The 24,686-nt window shown below is 38.5% G+C and overlaps 1 long non-coding RNA gene across 3 annotated transcripts in view; it reads left to right on the top strand.

The window, feature by feature from the left end:
• LOC124875993 overlaps nucleotides 1-24,686 on the top strand; it is a 113,007-nt gene that overhangs the window by 17,873 nt on the left and 70,448 nt on the right. The window contains exon 4 of one of the 3 annotated variants that reach the window (XR_007040181.1): nucleotides 5,567-5,653. The exons of the other annotated variants lie outside the window; for them this stretch is intronic. This is a non-coding gene — a long non-coding RNA (uncharacterized LOC124875993). The remainder of the gene's footprint in view (nucleotides 1-5,566; nucleotides 5,654-24,686) is intronic. 3 annotated transcript variants of the gene reach the window in all.

The raw sequence follows: 24,686 nt of genomic DNA on the forward strand, positions 1-24,686 counted from the left end.
TCAAGGAATTAGCCAGTGTAGAGAAGGGGAAAAAAAACCCGCCCGCAAGCGTCTGCTTCTCCAAGACTGCTTCCATTACATGGTGACCAGTGGTGGTCCACACTGAAATAGCAACTAACGTTAGCTTTAGCTACCTATTTATCACCTCTGCCGTTGAAGTCAGAGCTGCAGTGCATGCTGGGAGGTGTAGTAATAGTTTGTTTACCTGACAAAATGGTAGGAAAGAAAATTGTGCAAGATGTGGAAAAGAACAAGGGGTATAAATCGTTTTGCAAAGCTCTGTATGTATTCACACAGTATATTGTTACCTTGATGAAAATATATGGTGGAAATTACTGACTTCAGCACAGTATGCGGTGTTAAAGTAAAAATATCATCTGTCATGTTCTCCACTACAGCTGTTGAACAGGCAAGCAGGTTTTCTTTCCACTAAACCTCCATCACAGATGGGTTAACAATGTCATTTTGAAGTAGAGTGTAAATGAGCTCTTTAATAATAAAAAACATGCAACGAGGGATACAGAGAGAAGTATAGGAGAGGAGAAAAAGAAGAGAGAGGCTCATTGTAAAGCATCTAACTGTGAGCAACAATGAGGGAGGGAGAGATAGGGGTGGAAAGATGCTCAGGAGGAAAGAAAAAAATGAAAACGCAACTGGATGAAGTTGAAGTGTGTGTGTGTGTGTGTGTGTGTGCACCTGTGCGAACCCTCTGTGGTGTACAAAATACAAGCAACTGCATGTTTCCGTGTTCCGGTCTGCTGTTGTCAAACCCTGCTGGGGCTGCAGAGAGAGAAACAGGAGACAGCAGCTGTAGCTGTGACTATATGTGTGTTAGGTGCATTTGTGAGTGAGTGGATCATTTGTGTGGCTGCCTTCTCTTTTTCTACACATATCTCTGCATACACTTAGAGAACTTTTGGTTAACTCTCTTCAAATTCAGAAGTTTCCATGTATTTTCTTAATATTTCGTAGAATTGCCTTTTCAACTGTATGAACAGCAGTTTGCCTGGAGTTTGACCCTTTCTCCTGTTTGAACTGTTAGTGATTTAGGTTTGTAAGCTGCCTTGCTCACACACAACGTTTCTGCAATGACCACAAATATTCTGGATTTTGTGATGGCCACTCCAAAACATTGATATTTTTGTCTTTCCACTTCTTTGTAACCAATCTGTATGCTTAAGGTCATTGGGAGACCCATTTGTGGCCAAGCTTAACTTCCAGGCTGATGTCTTGAGATGTTCCTTCAGTATTTTCTCGCAGCATTCTTTCCTTGTGTTGCCATCTATTTTGTGAAGTAACCTAGTCTGTAATGCTGCCTCTACCATGCTTCTCGGTTGGCCTGGTGTTCTTGGGCTTATTTCTTATGTTTTGGGACCAGTCCAGTTTACTGTTCACCTCAACAATAAACTGGACTGGTCCCATAACACCAGTGCCCCGTACAAGAAGTTCAGAGTTGCCTCCCCCTCCTGAGGAGACTGAGGTCATTTGGAGTGTGCAGGCCTTTGCTCAGGACTTTCTGACTCTGTGGTAGCCTCTGCCATGCTGTCGTCTGCTGGGCCCCAGGCAGCACAGAGCGGAACAGGAAGAGCCTGAACAAGCTGGTTAGGAGGGCCAGCTTTGTCCTGGGCTGCCCACTTGGCTCTGTGGAGGTGGTGTGTGAGAGGAGGATGTTAGCCAAGCTCACATCCATCATGGACAGAACCTCTCACCCACTGCACTGGACTGTAGAGGGGCTGAGTAGCTCCTTCAGTGGCCGACTGAGGCACCCTCAGTGCAGGAAGGAGTGCTACCGCAGGTCCTTCATCCCCACCGCTGTCAGACTGTTCAATTCTACCGTATAAAAACTAGTGCAACACCCTCTGTATTTGTAAATACCTGCAGTCATTGTCACTTTAGCACAAATGACCTCCACTTTTTACTGTACATAAGTAATTTTATATATTTATTTTTTATTTTATTCTATTATTACTCCTTGCTTTTACCCATTTACCTTGTTCTTTGACAGCACATTGTTTCATAACTGTGCACCCTTCTTGTGTGTTACTAAGAGCTGCTGTAACAAGTACATTTCTCCAGTGAGAGATCAATAAAGTCTATCTTACCTTATCTTATGTAATGGAGGTCATTATGGCCAAAGACTTTGATTTTAGTTTCATCAGACCACAGGACATGCCACCAACATAAAATCATTAAATCGTCGGTTTTCCAGCTCTGATTCAGGCTGCTCTGATCCTCTTCACGTCAGGAAAGTAGTGCAGACTAACGGCTGCTGTTGTAGTTAGGCTGCAACCACCAACAATGTACCGTTTCACCATATTAACACATGATGAATAACCGGAGACTTCCCCTTTTGGACTTGCAAAATTTAACAACGAAATATGCCTATTTTGAGTGACCTTTCAGCCTATGTCAGTACAAGACCTGTTTCACTCACTAGCTTCAGGAAGAATCTTGGTCATTTGCATTTATTTTGTGTTTTATATGCACCTTCGGCAACAAAACGTGTTCATATCCGGGACATGGAACTTGACTTCTTCGCGAACTCTATGATGGCTGAACCCTCTCGTGGTCTTTATAGTTGTGCATAATTGTTTAAACAGATGAACATGGCACCTTCATTGCATCTGGAGATTGTATCTAACATGAATGAGGATGAATGAGGAGGCCCACAACTCTCAGTTAACTCAAATGTTGTGAACTATCCTATCAGAAACTTACAAATTCATGAAATCATCATCTGGACTTCCTCAAGTTGGGTAGTATAGTAATCCTGTATGTAAACTTCTAAAAATCTCTAATAAATGAAATATCTTCATATTTTGGCATGTAGGAAATACAATTATTTTCAGAATTTTACCTGACTTAAAACAAGTTTATTCTGATTTTATGGAGCAGTGAGAAAAAAAATGGGTTATGTTTTCTTATAGAGCGTACGTAAATATCTGGTTCCAACTGTTTGTTTTTCTGCATGTTATTGTGTCTTGCCGAAATTACATTGATGTGATTCTGAAAAGTATTTTAGAAGAGCACGAACATCCACAGGAATATTATACAAATTATAGTGTCACTATAAGGATCCTGTTTATGAACGTCAAACCTTTTTCCCTTTACATGGAGGTTGTATTTAATTAAGAGAATTGAAAGTATGCTTTTAGGTAAAAAAGCAAAAGAAAATGCCGCCTTTGAAACGCTCCCCTGTAACATAATTGCTCAGTCATCACCTACTTCTCATTAAAAACAATGAAAACACTGTGCCTTATTTGTCTAATTTGTAATGTAACGAGAAATCGTATTGTGGACACAAATTCAGTTCTTAGGTGAGAAAATAAATATGAATGCGTATAATAAATTTGTTCTTTTATTCACCACAAAGTAATGATTTAATAAATAAATGTGTTTGTCCCCAACGTGCATTTATTCTCCAAATCAACATCTGGCAGACTGTTTCCTCTAGGAACAATAGTCTACATGTGTTCCTGACACGTTTGATTGTCTCCTGGTGTCTTAGGAACCTTTTTAATCCCTCTGTGTGTTCAAATGACAAACAGAAAGAGAGAATTGGGATTTGTGTCCCTTTAGTGTTTTCTTTGAACAGATTTGACAACACAGGATTATGAATTGTTTCTGTTTGCCGCCATTTTCTTTGTCTTCTTGATTGCTTTTGTTCATCTCAGTAAGCTTCTATCATTCTTCAAGTTACCTTTATAATATTTAAGCCTTTACAACATCCTACTTTTTTTTGGCATTCTAAAAATGTAATATTTCATCCAGCTCAAGACATGAAACCCCCCCCCCCCACCATATTTTTGTTTAAATCATTTTACAACTAATTCATGTTTTATTTTTCCAAAAACATTTTTATGCCAGTGCCACTTAGTGTTTTATTTAATTTGACATTTGTTTAACCAATATGCAATGTCATTACTCCACCTCTACACCAACCTCTAAAAGCAACAATAGCTACTTTCTTCATGTTCTATGTACCCTTATTTGGGTTTTGTGTAATTCTGTAACTGGGTTACACTACCTCATACATGTCTGAAATAGTTACTATAACATTTTGGGACATATCTTGCATGGATGAATACATTTTTTGAAAATTGAGAAAGAACAAATACAAAGTTGTCGACAAGATCTAAAACCTTTAAAGATTGTCTCAACCTAACTATCGATTTGTTGTAATTTGTAGTGTAGTTAGAGCGACAAAATATTACAATGGGTCTATTTGAGCAATAACAATATTTTTAAGAAAACTAAGGCTGCTGAGACACTGTTTCATATTGTATCTTGGCATGTTTGTTGGTGTTATGAAAAACATGAGTCACATGTGTCCTAACTTTAGGATATTACAAATGTTGTGCAAAATTAAGTCCTGCTGAGTCTTTGAAGTATGTGTTTCACTTCTGATTCACTCTCGGTTTGATATACAGTATGTTGGTATTTACTAAGATCCATGTGGTGAAATTCATAGTGTTCTGCTGCGTCATGAACAGGTACATAACTTCTCTATGACTTGTTGTATATATTAAAGGATCAGCCGACCATCTGGGAATGACATTTCAAAACTCCGAGTGCCCCTAAGCGGTCAGATAATTATTAGTCAAACTAATCAGTCAGGAAATAATTGCATAAGTTCGGTTTTAACCATGTCATGTCCAAAGTTTAAATTAAAAAAGCAATTGGATAGTGCTTTGCAAGCCTGTAATGCACTTTGATGAGAAATATTGTGCGAACATTTTCGTCACCAATAACTGTTTTATACCTAACTTCCTCTTTCCTTCTTTTACGCTGTATCATCCTTTACCATCTTTTGTCTTTTCACTACAGTATTCCAATATATTAGAAAATCTTGCCTTGCACAAGCTTCCATTTTTTGGTCAAACTCTAAAGTCTTCTATAAAATTTTTAAATTTACCATTTTCCTTTTTAATCTGAACTTACAAGAAAACGTTCTCGCCTATATCTGACTATATTAATCAATGAAACTTTGAGATAAGTAAAGATGGCATATCTCAATATTCTTGCAAGGAGATTTGGCATTTTTATTTCTCCACATTTGCTGAAAAATGTTATATTTTTAGATAAGTAAAAGCACATCCCTTGACTCATCATTTAGTCACAGTAAACAGGAAGTTGTTCTTGTTGAAGGTTTGTACAATTGTTAAGCAGCGCTAAAGCAATCTAAGGTTGACTACCTATTTTTTATGCAATAAGGCATGTGATTAAGGGTTTTTATGCACCACCTACCTGGTTTAAGGTGACCCAACCACTTGGGCTACATAGCAACCTTTAAGAACCTTGACATAATTGTTTGCTTATATTAATATTAGGGATTATTTGATACCTTCATTAATGGCACAGCCTCCATTAGGATCAAAACTTTGCTTATTTAAAAAGTTTCCAAAACATGCTTTGATTTTTTTCATATGGCACTGTACATCCTATAGTGTCCTCTATCATCATTCCTCCATTCTTTTGGGTTGTCTCCATTATTACTTCCACATGATGTCTTACATTGATTCCTGTCTCTTCCTTTTTCATCCATTCACCTTTCTCCAATTTCCAGATCCTTCAGGGCACTACATAATTTGAACCTCCTTCTGACTTCTTCCTTTTATCTTCTGCAAAGAAGGAAAAGGGTGAGGAGGCGTAGGTGAGTGAGGACATCTACTAACACAGAGAAAAGAAAGGGTAGAGCTACTGAGATTAAGCCATTTAGACTATCTTATAGCGTAACAGACAGGCTGTTAATTTTTTCTGTATGTTGCCACTGTTACACTGTACATCACTGCTGTTATGAAAACACAAAAAAAACGAACACATTATTTATGAAATAGTGTGATAACCAGGCTATTTTAAAGCAGGCATCTCCTTTTTTTTGTCCATTCCAATAGCAACATTATGGAAATGTTTCCCAGGATTACACAGAACACAGAGCTCCCATTAGATGCTAAGAAATAGGGGCGTGTTTCTTGTATAACTGATATAGTAGTAAGAAAATATGTAAATATTCCACAGACAGAGACTGATTGGGGTTTACTTTTTTCTGCTAGAAATGGCATAGTTTGGACAAAACATATATGTCAAGATGTCATTCTCAACCTGAACTCAAAACTGACTGGGGGGAATCCCCAGTCTTCCAAATGGGAATTTTAACTTCAGGATTATTCTGTTTTATTTTTACGACTTGGAACCTCAGAAATTATGACTTCTTGGTACGAGCTGAACACTCAATTTGTCTACCTTTGTACTTTTCCTTTCTATCTTGGAGATAATTTATATGTCACCGTCCCCACTAATTGGCCACCTGGTGAAGATGTGTAAAAAGTTTAAAAATAAAAGCAACTGACATTGCAATAGCACAATCCCACACTGAAAGATTTGGTGCAGTTCTTTACCAGTTAACCTTTTAGACCTTTTTTTGCATCCTTTACCATCCGTCACTTTGTGCAGTCACAAAATAAACTCGCCTTGCCTTGTTTGCAACATTCCCAGTTGAAAAAGTTTCAGTTATTGCTGTTTTATCAGTTTCTATAAGCCGATGTATGTAAGGGTAAAAAATAAATTACAAGTTACAAAAAAATTGTTTAGTTACATTATTTTAGCTAGAGCTACACAACATATTGAATCACAATTATCATTGCAATAGCAATCCGTGTAAGGTTGCAATAGATTTCTTGTATGCAATATTTGGCAGGACATTATATGTCAAGTGTTAAGGCTGCAAATGCTGCATGCTAATAAAATACCTAGCCTGTTCAATGAGGTTTTTCTGCCCTTGATGCCCACACTTGATATATATGTTAGTTGCTGAGATACTAAAACTGAAAGGAGTGGTGGGGGCATCGTGATGAACTAAAAGAAAGGATGACAGTCAGGAAAATGTGGGTTAGTCGTTATTGAAATTGTCATAATTTTATTCTTTGTACTACAGGGTTCCTACACATGTATGGAAAAAGAGTGAAATTAGACACACTCTATGCAATGCACTTCTATGCAATCTTCCTTCCTTCCTGGTTTTGTGAATTCTGAATAGAAATATGTGCCATGGATTCATAGGGTACTTTAGTACTTTATATTTTAAAATGGAAATAAAGGACTGAGACCTTTGGAAAGCGGAGACCGGAAAGTTAAGGTATTATAGGAGCCCTGATGCCAGGAGTGCTAATAACTGATAAAAAATGTGGTGTTTTCTAATCACTATCAAAATAATTTACACCAGAAAAATAAATTAAGCTCAGAAGGCTTTCCTCACCAATATACTGCAAGATTGTGCCTGTTTAAGCATCACACAACATTGTACATTAATTTGATGTCTGGGGATGAGCCTCCCATTAGAAACCATGCCATCTTCCCAGGCAAATAAGGTGTTTCCCTCAGTCTTTAGCAGATGCTGAATACATAAAGTAGCACTGAAATTGGCAGTTTGAATTGAAAAACAAGTTGTCTTTCAAATGTGAGAAGCAGTTTTCAAAAGCAAAAAATAATTATCAGGATGCTCTCATTCTGATTCTAGTCACATACACTCAGCCTGCATCTCCAGTGAGCTCAAACAGTCAAGCTTTGTGTAACACTGAGCAAAGTCTGCCACCTCATTGGTTAAATTTCCTCAACACTCATTGTCCAAAAGCCCCTCAATGCTTAATTATGTCCACAGCCAAAGCAAGCAAGAACCCCAACAAAAGCTGACAGGTGTAAGCTTACTGAGCAAAGTGCCAACTGTTAATTGTGAGCCGGCTCAGCAAGAATGATTGATGTTTGAGTAGACACAAACAAACAAATGTTCAGAGCCCTCCTGGAGAGGATTTTTGACCAGTATGTTCAGGTATTAAAAAAAACCAAATGCAGTAAAAAAATAAATATAAATAAAGTGTAGATGCAAATTAAACTCCGATTGACTTCAGTCAGTTGCAGTGTACATATATATTATTTAAACATCTAGAGCTTCATGTTTAATTATTAAAGTAACAACTATAAAGCTTTTTATGACTTTGCCAGAGTTTGATAACTAAATCAAGTCTCAATTGAGATACTCAAACCATCACCACTATTATCACTTTAATCCGGTGGTTATAATTCATCTGCTGCATCTTTTTTGAGAACAACGTTTAAGCTCTCACTTCTGTTGAAGTACTTATGGAGAAGACTTTAACGCAAACACGTAATGAGACAGGGGGATCATATCACAAAATCTGCATTCAGAAATCTGGCTTTAAGTTTTCTGCAGCAGCTTGCTCCTACAGAAAAAAAACATGATATAAATATTCAATAGGAATTGAGGTGTTTCTGCATAGTTCTGCATTGTTTTGGTTCATGTCAAGAGGTATTTCTTCTAAGTGCGGGTGCACTAGAGATGAAAGAAATATTGGTTTTAATAAATGTCGTGATAAAACTTCCTACTGTTAATAATACCTTTTTAAAACAATATTTTCCTCTGCCAAGGAAGTTACATCTTTGTTCACGTTTGTCTGTTTGTCCATCTGTCTTTTGCAAAATATCTCAAAAAGTGATAAACAGATTTGGATGAAATTTTCAGGCAAGGTGTGTATTATGACATGGAACAGATGATTAGATTTTGGTGGTGGTGCAGGGCAACATCTGGATCCAGGATTGTCTTGAATGATTCTTTATTGTTGTCAGACCATGGTGCGACAATTTGGAATTCCCACATATTTAGTCACCCTTTCAGCAGCTGACATGCAGTGGCCAACACTCATCCAGAGTACAGCTCATCAGTATAGAAAAAACCTGACAAGTGTCAATGACCCTTTTGCCTTGACGGAGGTCTGCGCTGCGCAGTCATAACAGCCGTAGTAAATACTACGTGTTTTGAACTCAGCGTCACATAATTATTTAATCAATTTTAGAATTGAAACTTTGAAATTGCACAAGGAAGGCTTTTTCAATTAGTTTTTGTCTTCACTGCATGCAGATGTAAATAATGTGCGGTTGTTGAATTAGCTAATATTTAGTATACTAACACTGCTGCTAGTACTACTACCACTACTACTACTAATGAGGTACATTTTAGCTTCACTCATAGTGAGTTAATTTTCAGCCTGTAATAACAGTTTTTGCACATGTTTTTATTCTCATGTCATGTTTATTTTCATCATAAATTGCCACTTTTACACATTGATGACTCAGTCCCAGCATCCTATTTATGATAAAATTTTTAATAAAACTCCCAGACCACCTTTGCCCCCACAAGACTGATCCCCATCTGATCCCCATGTGACCAGCCATTTAAAAACTTTGTAGAAGCTTTCGTGGGTTGTCATCACAAAAGACCATATAATTTATGTAAATGAGATACAATGGGTGCAAATATTTTACATTTCTATATAATTTTCCATGCTTTACAATAGGTTTGACCTTTTAGATTCCCAGCCTCTCTAAAAGTATGTTAAAGATTTTCTTTGGACTTTGGCTTCTTGTTCACTCATATTTTTCAGTCCTTGTACCTTATGCAATAAAAAGGAAACCCTTTTTTTATAATTTCCGAGCAGCCTTTTGGATATCTCCACTGGTAGTTTGAGGATTTACCTTAGGTGATGAGCTTCAGGTCTTTGAAGTTGGAAGGCCTCTTTGCCATCACCCTAATCTTTAGCTCCCTCCATAGATTCTCTGTCAAAGTCAAGTCAGGATCCTGGCTGGGCTACTGCAAAATGTTAACAATACTTCCTTTCAAAACATGCTTTTTTATATTAAAACACTACTTTAAACCAAAGTATGCTCCATGCAAAAAGACCCCTAGTCGGGAGTCAAAGCCAGGACCTTGTTGCTGCAAGACAGCAATGCTACCAACTGCGCCACCATGGAGCCACAAAAACTGAAACATTATCACAAATTGAAGTAATTGAAGTAAACAAAGTAAAAAATTACCATTGTCTCAATAAAGCCATGACAGACCTTCAGAAAGCCTGTAGAAAATGCTGGGCCTTACCACTTTATTTATATCACAAGGGAATCTAGCTACTTTGGAGCAAAATTTAAAGAAATGCGAGCTCACTCCTGGCTTTTGGACAGTATTGAAAACCTGCATTATTTCAGCCAAAATGCTGACCAACTGATCTTGTACATATGTTTAGGCCCTTGCACTTGTCCTTTGGTGTGACTGTTATTGCTGGTTTTCTTCATTGTCAATATTGTATTTGGTCTTGGTGATAGAAATGTGTCCCTTCTATATTTTCTTTTTCCAACTTCTCTTTTTAGCAACTAAAGATCACAGGTCATACAGCAGTAAGTGCATGGAGACATGTTTGTGACATCTATTTCAGACACTAATGAATTTTGGATTGGGCTGATCACAGTACCTAGCATGTCCACTAATGCTTTTAAGTGGTGCAACCTTCAAGTCATGAAAATTGGTATGCTATGCAATACAGTACAACCTCACACTGACATAACAAGCAGAAGACAATAATTCCTAACAATTTATGCCAAGCCTTAAAAATGTAGTCATGCTTCTTTTAAAATCCCACCCTTCTAATTAGCTCTAGAATGAAGCCACCCTCTTTACGCCTACTGCAGTTCTTGTCTTGACAAAGTACTCAATATTTCCTGACCCTTTCCTTTGGAGAGTGAAACATGCCCCCTGTGCGTTTCAGATTTATGACCGCTTCAGTACTTTTGGGTCACGTGGTGTAGCCCTGCAGCTGTGATAAATGGCTGGCTTTCAGTGTCCTGGAGTTTGTTAAAAGGCAAGAAGAAATCATGGGTGGGAAAGGACGCTTGAGAGAAGAGTTTTCATTTATTTCAGTTGGGAGAGTTGTATAGCAAGGTGAAGGCAACAGGAAAGAAAATCTGTAAAAAAAATTTTTTCTGTTTTTCATGATGGTGAAAACTTGTTAAATACTTAAGGAAACATTTATGTGTGGAAAAGATAAAGCAATGAAATAAACCCGTAAAAAGGAACAATTTTAATGCATCAGACAGTTAAAATTTACATGGCTGGACACGCAAGTAAATTTAGTCAAAGTTGAAAGAAAAAATAGTACTGTTAGTACTGAGCAAATATACCACATGAAAGTAAACAGCAGAGCAAGGAAGAAGTAAACAAATGTCAGAAAGAGCACTAAATATCAGACTGCCCATTTTCTGGGGGAAATCCACCTTACCTTTGACTAAAGCATGCTTAAGAAAGTCACATACAGTATGTTTGCTTATTTTTCTCCTCCCATTTTTGAGAAAGAAAATCCTGGAGTTTTCTGAAAGTGACATTGCCACTGCAGCTCTGACACAAGATTAAGTTAATCTGTGTCACAGTGAGACTGCTGCATTGGTGACCGCATGGTTTTGTTGTAAACAGCATTACAAGTTGACTCTTACCCCATTTGAAACACGACATGACTGTGTGGATTTTACCATTTTTATTATTTTATTTTTTGGAACAAACAGTGTGGGGGCACCTGCCATGGATGATTATATAGGCTTACACAACTATAAGCAGATAGTGTGCAACCACATGATGGCAGCACGTTGGAGAGGAGAAATGATGTGTTTTATTTGTGTAAGGAGTTCAGAGAGCTGAAGGAATAAGGCTGACAGGAAAAAAGAGACCCGTTATTCACAGGTGGTGAAAGTAGTGCATGACTGCTAAAGAATCTACACAGACCTGACAGGCCAATTTTTATTCAAAATATTTATATTTGCTATAAAATATTTTTCTAGCCTTTTCTGTTGTTGCTGGTCAATATTTATTATTTTAAAAGCAGAGGTGATGTCACACTGTGTGTGTGTGTGTGTTCTTGTACTTGTTGCTGAGTGAGAACCATTTTTCGTATTTTTATCGCAAAGTGAGGACATTTTGACAAAGTGAGGACATTTTCTTGGTCCTCACTTTTTCAAATTCCGTTCTTGGGACAGGGGTTGGGTTCAGGACTAGGGTATGAATTGAGTTATTGTTAGGGTTAGGGTTAGGTATTAACTGGTTAGGGTCAGGGTTAGTGTTAGGGTCAGGGTTAGGCACTAAAAATCAAGGAAAATGAATGGAAGTCAATGGAAGTAACCAAAAAGTCCTCATAGAGATAGTAAAACATGGATGTGTGTATGTGTGTGTGTGTGTGTGTGTGTGTATGTGAAAGAGTACTTTCTGTTATACAAGATTTTACCATTTAAAAAAAATAAAGAAATAACCCAGACTAGAGCTACACAATATCTCAAGTCTCCATCATCATTGCAATATCAATGTGCGCAATATATCAGTTGTAAATGATTGCTTGGATGCAATACTTGGGAGGCTACTACGTCTCAAGTGCCAAGCATCCACGCTCTGCAGTTCACTAATATATTTTGCCATTTGGATTGGCCCCCAGCTGCCCTCGATGCCCACGCCTGATGTATTTTTTTAGTGGCTGAGGTGCTACATGTCAAGGAGGGTGGTGGAGGCATTGTGATAAAGAAATAGAAAAGAGAATAAAAATGTAGTTTTGTCAATCAATACTGTTATCATATATTCACAGGGTTCTTACAGAGCCTGGAAAAGAAAAGAAAAAGAGATACATTGATATCGGTATTTAATTATCAAGGTCAGGATAAGTATGCAAAAAGAAGAGTATAAAAAAATGTGTGTAATTTTATGCTTTATTCACTTTTTTTGCATAAAAAATGTGTAGCAACCTTGCATTAAACATTAGTGTCACATTTCAATTTTTTGCTCAAACCTTGCAGTCCCAGAGAATAATTTTCTCTGAGAGAGATGAATAAAAGGTTGAAGTGTATGGAGTTAAATTTGTCCCAATATTATTCAATCAAACAAAAAACTAATCTCAATCAAAAAATGTTAAGTTGTGATCAAAACTTTCAGAGTTTTTTCTCACAAAGAAAAAAAATTATTTGCAAAACATAAACTTTTATTTGCGCATGTCAAAAATCTTTGGTTACGAGTCTCGCTTTTTTGGTTTTGACGCTCTCTGTTTTGGTTGAACGCAACAAATTTTGAGTTCTGGAAACATGAACATCCTGGGCGGGGCCTAAAGACGAACGCTGTAAGACGTTTCCCTATTGGTTAGCGCTGACTAAAGCAGCAGACTCTGATCCCCCGCATCTCTGAACTTCTGCTCGAACTGCAGGGCTTGCAGCGTCGCTTCAGTGAGGAGACATCAACTGTACAGAAGAAAACTGCGGTCAAGTGAGTCGAAAGTCAGAAATACGCGGTCACGCCAGCCGACACCAGCTCTCTCTTAAAGATTAGCGTCGCGCATACAAGGTGCATTACGGTAATGGAGCAGAAAGGACGCCGATCCTGGCAACGGTTGAGAAAATAAGAGGAAAACAGAAAAGTAACCTACAGAACATTTATATTAATTACATTTTTACAACTTTCACATTCATGTTTTATGTAAAATAATAAATATTTTATTGTACAGTTTTGGAGAAATATCTTGTCAAAATACCTCAAAATGCTCAACCATTATATGCATTTGTCCCACTTTCAGGAAATTATTTCTCCAAAACCATGACAGGTGACAACACAATCTCTTCAGATTATATTAGAGGGTCATCTATACTATAACCAGAATTAGTATTTCATAATTTCACTGTAGGTTTCTGGAGAAATACACAACTACCCCAACAAAGTACCACAAACGCTTCTTTTTGGTGAGGTTGATGAGATCCTGGGAAGTGGTCTGGACAGCTTAAAGTGCAAGAGCATCCAGATCTCCTCTTACCTCTCCTGGATCGGAAACGCCCCTCGCCTGTTGAAGAAGGTCCAACAACAGCTCTTCTTCATCTCCTCAGCTGCTTACAGATGTCTACAGGGCCACGGTGGAAAGCACTCTGTGTCTCAGCATGACAGTGTGGTGAGGGAACTGCATAGGAGAGGAAGGAAGTATCACGGGTTGTGAGGACAACACACAGGATTATGGGATGCCATCTGCCCGACATGGACTCTGTTTTATACTACACTTGGGGTAGTTGTGTATTTCTCCAGAAACCTACAGTGCAATTATGAAATACTAATTCTGGTTATAATATAGATAACCCTCTAATATAATTGAAGAGATTGTGTTGTCACCTCTCTTGGTTTTGGAGAAATAAATTCCTGAAAGTGGGACAAATGCATATAATGGTTGAGCATTTTGAGGTATTTTGACAAGATATTTCTCCAAAACTGTACAGTAAAATATAAAATATTTATTCTTTTACATAAAACATGAATGTGAAAGTTGTAAAAATGTAATTAATATAAATGTTCTGTAGGTTACCTTTCTGTTTTCCTCTTATTTTCTCAACCGTTGCCAGGATCAGCGTCCTTTCTGCTCCATTACCATAATGCACCTTGTATGCCCGACACTAATCTTTAAGAGAGAGCTGGTGTCGGCTGGCGTGACCGCATATTTCTGACTTTCGGCTCACTTGACCGCAGTTTTCTTCTGTAGAGTGGATATCTCCTCACTGAAGCGACGCTGCGAGCCCAGCAGTTTGAGCAGAAGTTCAGAGATGCGGGGGATTAGAGTCTGCTGATTTAGTCAGCGCTAACCAATAGGGAAACATCTTACAGCGTTCGTCTTTAGGCCCCGCCCAGGATGTTCATGTTTCCAGCACTCAAAATTCGTTGAGTTCAACCAAAAACAGAGAGCGTCAAAACCAAAAAAGTGAGACTCGTAACAAAAGATTTTTGACCTGCGCAAATAAAAGTTTATGTTTTGCAAATAACTTTTTTCTCTTTGTGAGAAAAAACTGAAGGTTTTGATCACAACTTAATATTTTTTGATTGAGATTAGTTTTTTTTGATTGATTATTATTTTTTTGATTGAGATTAGTTTTTTTTTTGATTGAGATTAGTTTTTTGTTTGATTGAATAATATTGAGACAAATTTAACTCCATAGAAGTGGATGTATAGTTATTGCACTAAATATATGCAGATCTAATCCAGCAAAATAATTGGAGGATAAAAACAAGTGATAAATTAGGTAGCTAATTATTGAGTATCAGTAGAACATCTGGAGAACAAAACAATAAATCGTAAGAACTAATCTTGAGAGTTAGAGATTACTAATAATTTGGTCATGAAACATAAGGAAAAATGGCTAGGTTATAATCATAAAAAGAAAATTTAGATCATGTCTGATTAATCTAAATAACAGCAGGAATTATTGCAAGTTTTCACATTAACTTCTGAGGTAGATGAATCAAATAGCGAATAGCAACTCTTTCCATTAGGATGTGTCAAAATAACGTGAAATCTTTCCATGTAATCCATGCAACATTTATTAACTGCTCACAGTTAAATTCATTAAAATTAAAATAAATATCCTTTTGTGTAATCCATGCAATAATTATTCAAATACCCAGTTGAAGCAGTGGAGAGTGAAACAAGCATGTTCTCATATTCTGGGACTGAAAGACTGGAGAGGCCTGTGTGGAGACACATGTATAACCAACGAAATGATGTATAATGATTTTCCATTTTCTACAAGTATTAAATGAAATGAGTAATCTTTGATTATCAAGTTAAAAGACATATGATTGAAATATGATTGAGAATTGATAATTAAAAATAAAAAAAATATTAAGGTTTAACATTCTCAATCAGCTATATATGAAAGAGATATAATGTTGATCAGTTGTGGTGTATGAATAAGAAGGATGAAGTTGAAGTAATGGTTTTAAACTGTAAATGAAGTAAGCTCTGTAACTAAAAGTTTGAGCAGCACCAATGTAAGAATTAAAGCCTCTGTTTAAGAGGAAGTGTAATGTTGAGTTAGACAGGTATAGAGCAGATGTTCAGGAATTGGGGAAGTGAGAACTGTAGCTTACAGCACACGGCTGATGAATGAGGCGGGGGCGCAGGTCAAAGAAGAGGCCAGTGACAGCTCAGGACTGAGGTGATGATGGCATGTCTGATATGAACACAACTCGGGAAGTTCCAGAGAAAAGATCACCTTATGTCACGGTTGACCAATGGGACAGCCATGGCAACAACCACTGGCCAATGAGCACAAAGAGTTTGGTGTAAATGCTCTATAAAATGGGCAAGAATAGAGGAACTAGTTGGTTGTTTCCTCGCAGAAGACCAGTGAACAAGATCGGACGGAGAAAGACACTACACATGAAGCAGAGGACCAGATACACAGCCCAGCATTAAAAAGAGGATCAACCCGTGTGCCCTGGAAGGACTGTGCCTCAAGATTAAGAATCTGATTACATCTAAAGTGAACTTGATTGGTGAACAACTGATTGCTCTAAGTTTCAGGCTTCTGGAAGTCCTGAATCAACCTCATTTATGTCTTTGGGGTTTCCTTCAACTCTTCAGCCTCTGGAAGTTACTGTCTACTGAGACATATGACAACAAAGTTTCTGTTTGACCATCGAAGCCTAGAGCATCAGTGCCTGTCCACTTAGAGGAAGAAAACTGAAGATTAAGTCGTATTTCCTTCAAGAAATCACTCGTTGTTACCAGAAGAAACATCACCATTAGGTGCATGGATGAGCCTCCGTCTTCAAAGCCTCTCCAAACTCACTAGTTTCAACATCAGGGAAAGACAGGTTGAGTGGAATGATTCATTTCTATTATTAGGCCCGAGCAGGAAGGCGTGCAAGGGCCTATTGTAATTGCTCCGTTTATTATTATTCATCCAGGAAATGAATTGGCTTTTTGGAGGCCTTAACATATTCAAAAACTCACCAAACTTCACAGAAAGTTGAAAATGGGCATGGCCAAACGGCTCTGCAGCGCCCCCTAAAGTGAAATAGGCCAACTGGTAAGTCCTAGAGAGTTGAAATTTGGTACATAGCTAGATCTCCCCAAATCATGAAAAAAAGTGTCTTGGCGGTATGCCCTAAAACCAATAGGAAGTCGGCCATTTTGGGTCAAACGGTAATTTTTGGACGTTTTTCACTTTTCATACGTCTCGAACTTCAACGAACTCCTCCTAGGGATTTTGAGCTACCGGCTTCATATTTGGTCAGTATGTACCGTATTTTCCGCACTATAAGGCGCACCGGATTATAAGGCGCACCTTCAATGAATGGCCTATTTTAGAACTGTTTTCATATATAGGGCGCACCGGATTATAAGGCGCATAGAATAGAAGCTACTGCAGTCAAACGTTTGACTGGGGTTGCGTTAAGCATCCACTAGATGGAGCTGTGCTAAAGAGAACAAAACAGTCAGATTAGTCAGTCAGTCAAACTTTATTAATACACTACAAACCAGCGTTCTGATAACTCCATTCACTCTCATGGTAAGGTCTCATCTACATAGAATTCTATTGAATAGAGCCAACCGCACGTTAGGAATGCATTGGAGTCTATGAAGTTGAAGTTGAAATCAAACGTTAGTTAAAACGTGAAAGGGAACTTTTCCCTGATTCAGTAAACACGTAAAAGAAACAGTTTGATGCACTAAATCAAACGTTAGTACTGTTAACCTTTCCTGTTTCTGTCCCCTGACCGTAGTCTGATGACACAGGGGAGACGCTTTCTCCAGGGCCGAAGTTACTAGTTTCCTCGGGGTTAACTCCCTCACTCATACGTTGCTGAGTTGAGCATGAAGAAACAGCATCAAAACACTGAGTTGTTGACGAGATTCGGGGTTCTTTTTAATGACTTTGCAGCACGTAAAAACACAGGGCTTACAGACTCATACACCGCTGCTCCGGTCACCGTCTCTACCCACCCCATACACACAATAATACCGACGTCACTCCTTCACTCTTGATTCTCAGCTACGGCAGCACACAGCGCCACCTCTGTCCGGAGGAGTAATGTCAACATCTTCCATACACACACACGAAACATACACCCCACACACTGAGCTTCTAATCACATATAGTTCAGGCAATTCCTGCAACAGTACATTCAAACGTTATACACACACAAGTGGTGTTGGACTAGGAGTAAGCACAGTACAGGTGTTTACCGTTATTACTTCGGCGACGCCCCTGACTACGGTAGCCGTAATGCTGCAAGCGGTGCGGCTTTGTAGTTTACCAGTCGTACTGAAACATTTTGACAGAGCGCCGTGTACAACCAGTATGGATCAACCAATTAACCAATTGATCCATATATAAGGCGGATTACAAGGCGCACTGTCATTAAAAAAAAAAATTAAAGGTTTTTAAGTGCGCCTTATAGTGCGGAAAATACGGTAGTTAAGGCATTGGGGATTAAAAGTTATCAGAATTGTGAGTTTCTGAGCATGTTGAAGTGCCGGGACCAGGCCTCAAAGTTAGCATTCTCGCCGCAAATTTTGAACAGCAATAACTTTCACATAAATTGCCTGAAATACACCGAACTTGGTATTATTGATCCCTCTCAGGTCACCAACAACCCTATCTGGTCAAATGATGACATCATCATAGCCCACGCCCCTTGAGAACAGGAAGTCACTTTTTTCACTTGGAAAAGTGCCTCCCTGATCCTCTTGACCCAATCAACTTGAAAGTGTGTCAGAAGACAGATTACTAGTGGGTCTAACTTCGTTTGAAGCACAGTGACTTTTCATAATAGGGTGTGGCCATGGTGGCGCGGCGAAGTCATATGTCACGCCATGGCCATATGTTTGGCTCCAATTTCCACATATATCATCTGATCTGCAGCAAATTCAATGTGATTGATCCTAGTCCAGTCCCCAACAGAGATCTGATGACATATTTGGTGGGCGTGGCCTAATTCGTCCACAGCGCCCCCTAGAAAATTTTAAAAAATCAGCCCTCAGCCATGTTTTGACCGAGGAATCTGACATTTGGTACACATATATAACTTCTCAGGACCTACAGAAAAGTCTCCGGAGCATTGGTCCAAACCCCACAAGAAGTCGGCCATTTTGGATTGAAGTTGCCATTTTGACCCTGGTTTGGCCGTTTCTAGCCCGCATATCTGAGCAAACTCCTCCTACAGCTTTTCACTTACAGACTTGAAAATCACTCAGTATACTCTTAAGGCATTGGGGATCAAAAGTTATCAAAAGCTTTTTGATACATGAAAGCGTGTGGGCGTGGCCACGGCTCAAAATATGACTTCTTGCCATAAAAGACGAAATTGATATAACTCCTACAAGGAAAGTCACAGAGACCTGAAACCTTCTAAGATTGATCTGCCTCTGGCCCCGAACAATATTCACTGATCAGATGCTGACATCATCAAAGCCCCGCTCCCTGAGAACAGGAAGTGTCATGTTTTCCTTTAGAGAGTCAATTTTTGATGTTCTTCACCTAATCAATGTGAAACTGTCCCAAGTAACAAATAAGATGATGGTTTAAGACAGTTGCCAGTACTGACTGCTTTAGCTGAAGGGTGTGGCGATGATGGCGTGGCAAATTCTGATGTCACGCCACGGCCATACGTTTGGCACTAAATCACACATGCTTAGTCCGATTTATTCCAAACTGAATATGGATCATCTTTGACAACCCCCAAACAGCTCTATTGGAATTTGGATCAACAACGCCCCCTAGGGCACTTCAAGGGCTATATCTCTCTGATACATCAGCGGATCCATTTGAGATGTAGTATACATCATCAGGGATCAATGCTGAACATGTTGCCACAGTCAGTTTATGACATCATTTCAGGCCCACCCACTAATAAACAAGTGAGTGCAGCTTCCATCTGGGAGGTCGGATTTCCCCCAAATTTTGAACACTTCTCGCCAGACCAGAATTCTGCGTGAGTGAAGATCATGACATGATGCTCACAGCGCCACCTAGAGGCGACATTTGGAATTGAACGGCGGCCTCATTGGTGGCGTGCAGCCGTCGCTGCACAGGCCGAGGTGCGCTGAGGTGCGAGGGCCTTCAATGCTACTTGCAACTTTAATTGAAATTATTATGTGTTGCCAAATTTAAGTTGTTACTGACCCCTGCTAAAGCATTACTAATTAAAGAAAGCATATAAAATTCTAGTTAAATTGTGGACATTCAATTATTTGAGTCACCGTATTTTTGGTTTTTCATTGGTGGTAAAAAGTCTTGTTGCCTGGTTCTTAGATACTTTAGGAGGTTTTTATAGGTTGCCTCAGCCAAGTTTGTGAAAACAGCGCCCTTGGGGCTCGTGCCGAGCCACTAAAATTAACTTAGCCCATATACCAATAGCCAGTTGTAATATTAGGGAATGAGCAGCCGTGAACAAAAGTGACTGTTGAAGTGTGAATGACTGCTGTGGGCTACTCAGTCATCCTGACCTCCAGTTGAAGAAGGGCGAGACTTTTGTATGAATGCTCTCAGAGGCTAGGCGAGTCATTTCCCGACACCAGCTTAAACAGAACTTTCAGTCAACCTGCTTAGTAAGATCTTCCAGGTTTAGGGAAGTCCGGACCCGTTGGATGGAGAGCTGGATTGAGCAATCCCCTTAGACATAGGGAAGTAGGAGGGAGGGGTTAGCTCATCGGAAAGATGCCAACATTTCCAAAGACAGCCTTTTCCATGTCAGACAGAGGTTGTAAACTGAAAAGAGTAAAAAAGAGCAACTTTGATGTTGCACTCTTTTTTTCTTTATGCAGTGTCCTAAATGAAAGGGCCAATATGCCTCTTTAGGTAATACTGTTTCCTTATAAAAAGGTTCTTACAGCTTTTGTCCTTTCTCTTCACTTTAAACACCTGATACTGAGAATAGCTAACTTTGAGTCTACTTCAGTCACAGCATCCACACTGAAGAGTGGTCGTGTTGTCACTATGACTGTGGGTAGGACGTTTTTCATTTTTCTTAAAAAGATTGGATTTTCGAGTTGTCGACAAATTGTTCACCAGTCAGGACCAGACCAGACAGGCCAACTTTGGTCATCCGACAATTTCTTGGTGCATCTGTAAAAAAATTCATGTCATTCTTTACAGTTTTTACAAATTACATTGAAATCCTAAGAGGCACACTTTGGTATAAAATCAGCCTGAGTCTAAGTTTTCTGTACAAGCATTTTGAATTAGGGAAATTATTTGGTTTTACATTTTCAGAAATTCCTGGCTGTGGTAAGTTTACACATTGAACAACATTTTCTGGTTTCCAACATACTTTAAGAAAAACAGAAGATGTAAAACAAACTCAACAAAAAAACAGTTTTCTACTGTAAATGTGCTTCAGACTGTTTATTTTTGGGGAGCCCCACATGAGTATTGCTGGCTAATACCAGTGGATGAAGTTGCCTCATTCTCTTCCTTCACCCATGCTCCCAGGTTTGGGCCCACTTTGATGTCCCTACGTTAAATATTGAATGTACATCCATATTTCACTGGCTGATCCCCTGTACAAGACTGAGGGGCAGGATAATAAACATTGCCAGGGAATTTCACTTCTCTAATTGCTCAGTTAATCTCCATTTCCCAGCACAGTGCCTTGACCTCGAGTAATGGAGCTGCCACAGTCCCACGGTAAATATAAATAGGAGGAAGGTGGGAAAATGAGCGTGAGAGACCGAGGTCAGAAAAATAACATAAAATGTAAAACATTTTTTGCTTTTTTGTATAGTGAATAGAAGCTTCTGATTTAGAGAAAACAGTGGCAGGGAAATAACACCTAACTGTTAGATGATAAAATATAAACAGAGACTTGTTTGCTTCCAAGCAGGAAAGTACTTGTTATAAAACAGCACCAGCAAAGATAAAGCAGTGAGACACCATGCTGTATTAAAGTGAAATAGACACCTCACTCGGTACTCAGTGTGCTCCTTGATTCATTCAAGTCACTGCGTCTTGGGACATTCACTTGGGTGGCGTCCATTTAGTCTGAGACCCAGGCCTCTCTTGGGTACTGATTGTTTATTTTTGCTCATGATGCAGACAAAACAGAGAAGGCTGGAAATCTTTCTTCACTTAAAATGGAGCAGCCTGAAATGTTGGACAACCACTGCTGTAGTTCTTTCACTGTTAATATTTTCATTTCAGTGACAGTACAGTCTTTTCCCAATTACATTTAGCAAGATTTAGCTGAAAGTAAAGAGATTAGCAACAGTCAAGAGATTTTTTGATGATTGAGTACAATTAAACAAACAAATAAAACAAACTTTCCTTCTAGTTGGAAAATAGATTTCTTCTTGATTTGTTAGGTGTCTGACATTAAATCAGACAAAACTCTTTATTCGGATGAGATTTTTCTTTCCTTAAACTTTATATTAATTGAATTTTAAATGGTATGCCTTTGGTTGGACATTTTGGGTATCTTTCCAAAAACTGTCCTTACAATAGTTAGCTAGAATTTTGGCCCATTCCTCCTGACTGATATGGATAAAGTCAGGTTTGAACATTGCCTTGTTTGCACACACTTTTTGAGTTCTTCCTACAAATTTTCTATAGAATTGATGGAAATGCTTAGTGATGGTCCCAACAAAATATTGGCGATGTTGTTCATACGTGCCCAAGTTTTAACTTTCTGGCCGATGTCTTGACATGTTGCATCAGCATTTCCACATAATGTTCTTTCCTCATGATGACATCTATTTTATGAAGAGCACTAGTCCCTCCTGCAGCAAAAACACTAACCAAACATAATGTTTCCTCCCCCATACTTAACTATTGGGCTGGTATTCTTATGCTTCCATCATTGCCCCTTTCTCCTCTAAATGTTGCAATGGTCATTGTTGTAAAAATTTTAAATTTTTCACAGTGATCCAAATTGCAGTATAGATGCATTAAATAAAGGGTTAAATTTAGAGTCCACCATACTCCAGTAGGTTGCAACAGAGACAAATCAGTGACCAGTGGCATTAAGGGTTGACAACAGAAAGAACTTGCAATGACTGACTGAACCAGAGAGGAAAATATACTGAAGAGAGCTGATTAGCTGGAGAAGACATAAGTGAAAGTCGATTATCATATAATTTCTTAATGTTTTAAGGCATATTAATATTAGTGATTTTGTTGTAAAAAGATTAATTAAGAATGTTTTCAGTGATATCTTAAGCTTTGTTTTCTACACAACGAAGTGAAACAATATCATTTTTGATTTCTTTCCACTTTAGAAAAATATGTAAGGAGAACAAATAAGGGGGAGAATAATTTATCAAGAGAGTTAATACCCTCAGGAGAAGACTGTGGATATTTGTGCAATTTCATTGTGCGCCAGTAGCAAAGCTTTTTATTTAAGCACCTCTGAGTGCCACTGATGTTTAATACATCAGAAAAAAAAATACAAAATGAGAAGTTTGACACATGTAAGTGCCTCATTTAGCAAATATTAAGTACTGCACTGCAAAGGTTTAACACTATTGGCTTATATATATATATATATATATATAACCACATACGCATGTGAAACTAATTTGTTTCATCATTACAAGGACATTTAGGTTTAGGATTTGAGTTAAAAATGACACCAGATGGTTTTGGATTATTAACATAATACAAACCTGTATGAACCTCATTTAAAGTACAAGTTTCATTTTTTTAAGTACAGTTCCTTCCTGTGGAGTGGAAGCAGTTGACTGCAGTTTCTAAGGGATCTCATCATCTATATTCAGCAAAAAGCTTTAATGATTTAAAAATGATGATGAATAATCTTCCGTTGAATAATAATAACTAAGCCCACTGCATGCTGCTTCACTCTGTTTAAAAAAAGATGAGGAAAGACTTAATGTACTGTCCAGTAGAATCATGTTTTAGCTTATTAGATTAATTACTGACACATTTATGATGAGCTCCCCTTGACATACTAAGGGTGCATGAATATTCAGCTTTTTTTCTTGTTACAGATATTTCCTCATGGTGGTTTCATGTTTAAATCATGAGTAAGGAAGGGGAAAAATATGAGTAAATTTTGTATATGGAGGTCTCTGTCGCTTGTTCCTGCGGTAAGCTCAGAGGTCAGTATGGATGTACTTTGAAAGCTTTGGTACACGAACGGTGAAAGATGGATAGTGCCAAGGAGGGTGACTATAAATCTGAATTGCAATGATTGTAGTAGCAGGCCTGAATGCAATCTTGGTAGTGAAGTTTTTTTTCCTCACCTTATCAATGACTGGGGATATAATGTAGCTGGTTTGTGCAACTCAGTGGTAGGGATGTTTTAATCAGAATTATTTTGCCCCAGTACTGAATCCCTGTGCGATATTTTCATTTAAAGTCAGTGACATGTATATTAAAATAACAGTGTCTTCCATCAATATTTCTCAATTCTTCTCAGTTGTTGTGTCCATGGGCAAGACACTTCACCCTCCTTGTCTGCTGATTGTGGTCAGGGGGCCTGGTGGCGCTGATTGTATGGCAGCCTCACTTCTGTCAGTCTGTCCTAGGGCAGTGGTGGCTACAATGTAGAGTGTGTATGAATGTGTGTATAAATTAGTGGATGGCTGATTATGGCATAAAGCGCTTTGGGGTCATCGGACTGCATAAAGGGCCATACAAGTGCAGGTCATTTACCATTTACCATAGTATAGGGTTGAGAAAAGACATGGAGTGAAATGTAAGTGCAAGTGCAAGTTCAGGTAAAAGGATAAAACCATACCTAAACTAAGAATGTTTGCAATAAATCACCTTCTAGTGCTTAAAACAAATCTGGCTGTTAGGATCAACCCAATTATAATGTGAGTGTGAACATTTTCTCTTATGATACACACCTTTGGGCCTCTGATGTAAGGTAAGGCTTGTGACTTGCTTATGATTGCAGTAGTTTCAGACAAATGTCTTTAAATGATAGCCTTGTGAAAAGCTTTGTGACTTTGGCTAAACTGGTGCCAGGTTCTTTTAGGCAGCTACCCTAGAGTGATTTCCAGCTCTATCAGAGTTGTGCACAGCTTTAAGGAAACTGAGGT

Source organism: Girardinichthys multiradiatus, chromosome 11 (assembly GCF_021462225.1).
Source record: "Girardinichthys multiradiatus isolate DD_20200921_A chromosome 11, DD_fGirMul_XY1, whole genome shotgun sequence".
Taxonomy (NCBI): Eukaryota; Metazoa; Chordata; class Actinopteri; order Cyprinodontiformes; family Goodeidae; genus Girardinichthys; species Girardinichthys multiradiatus.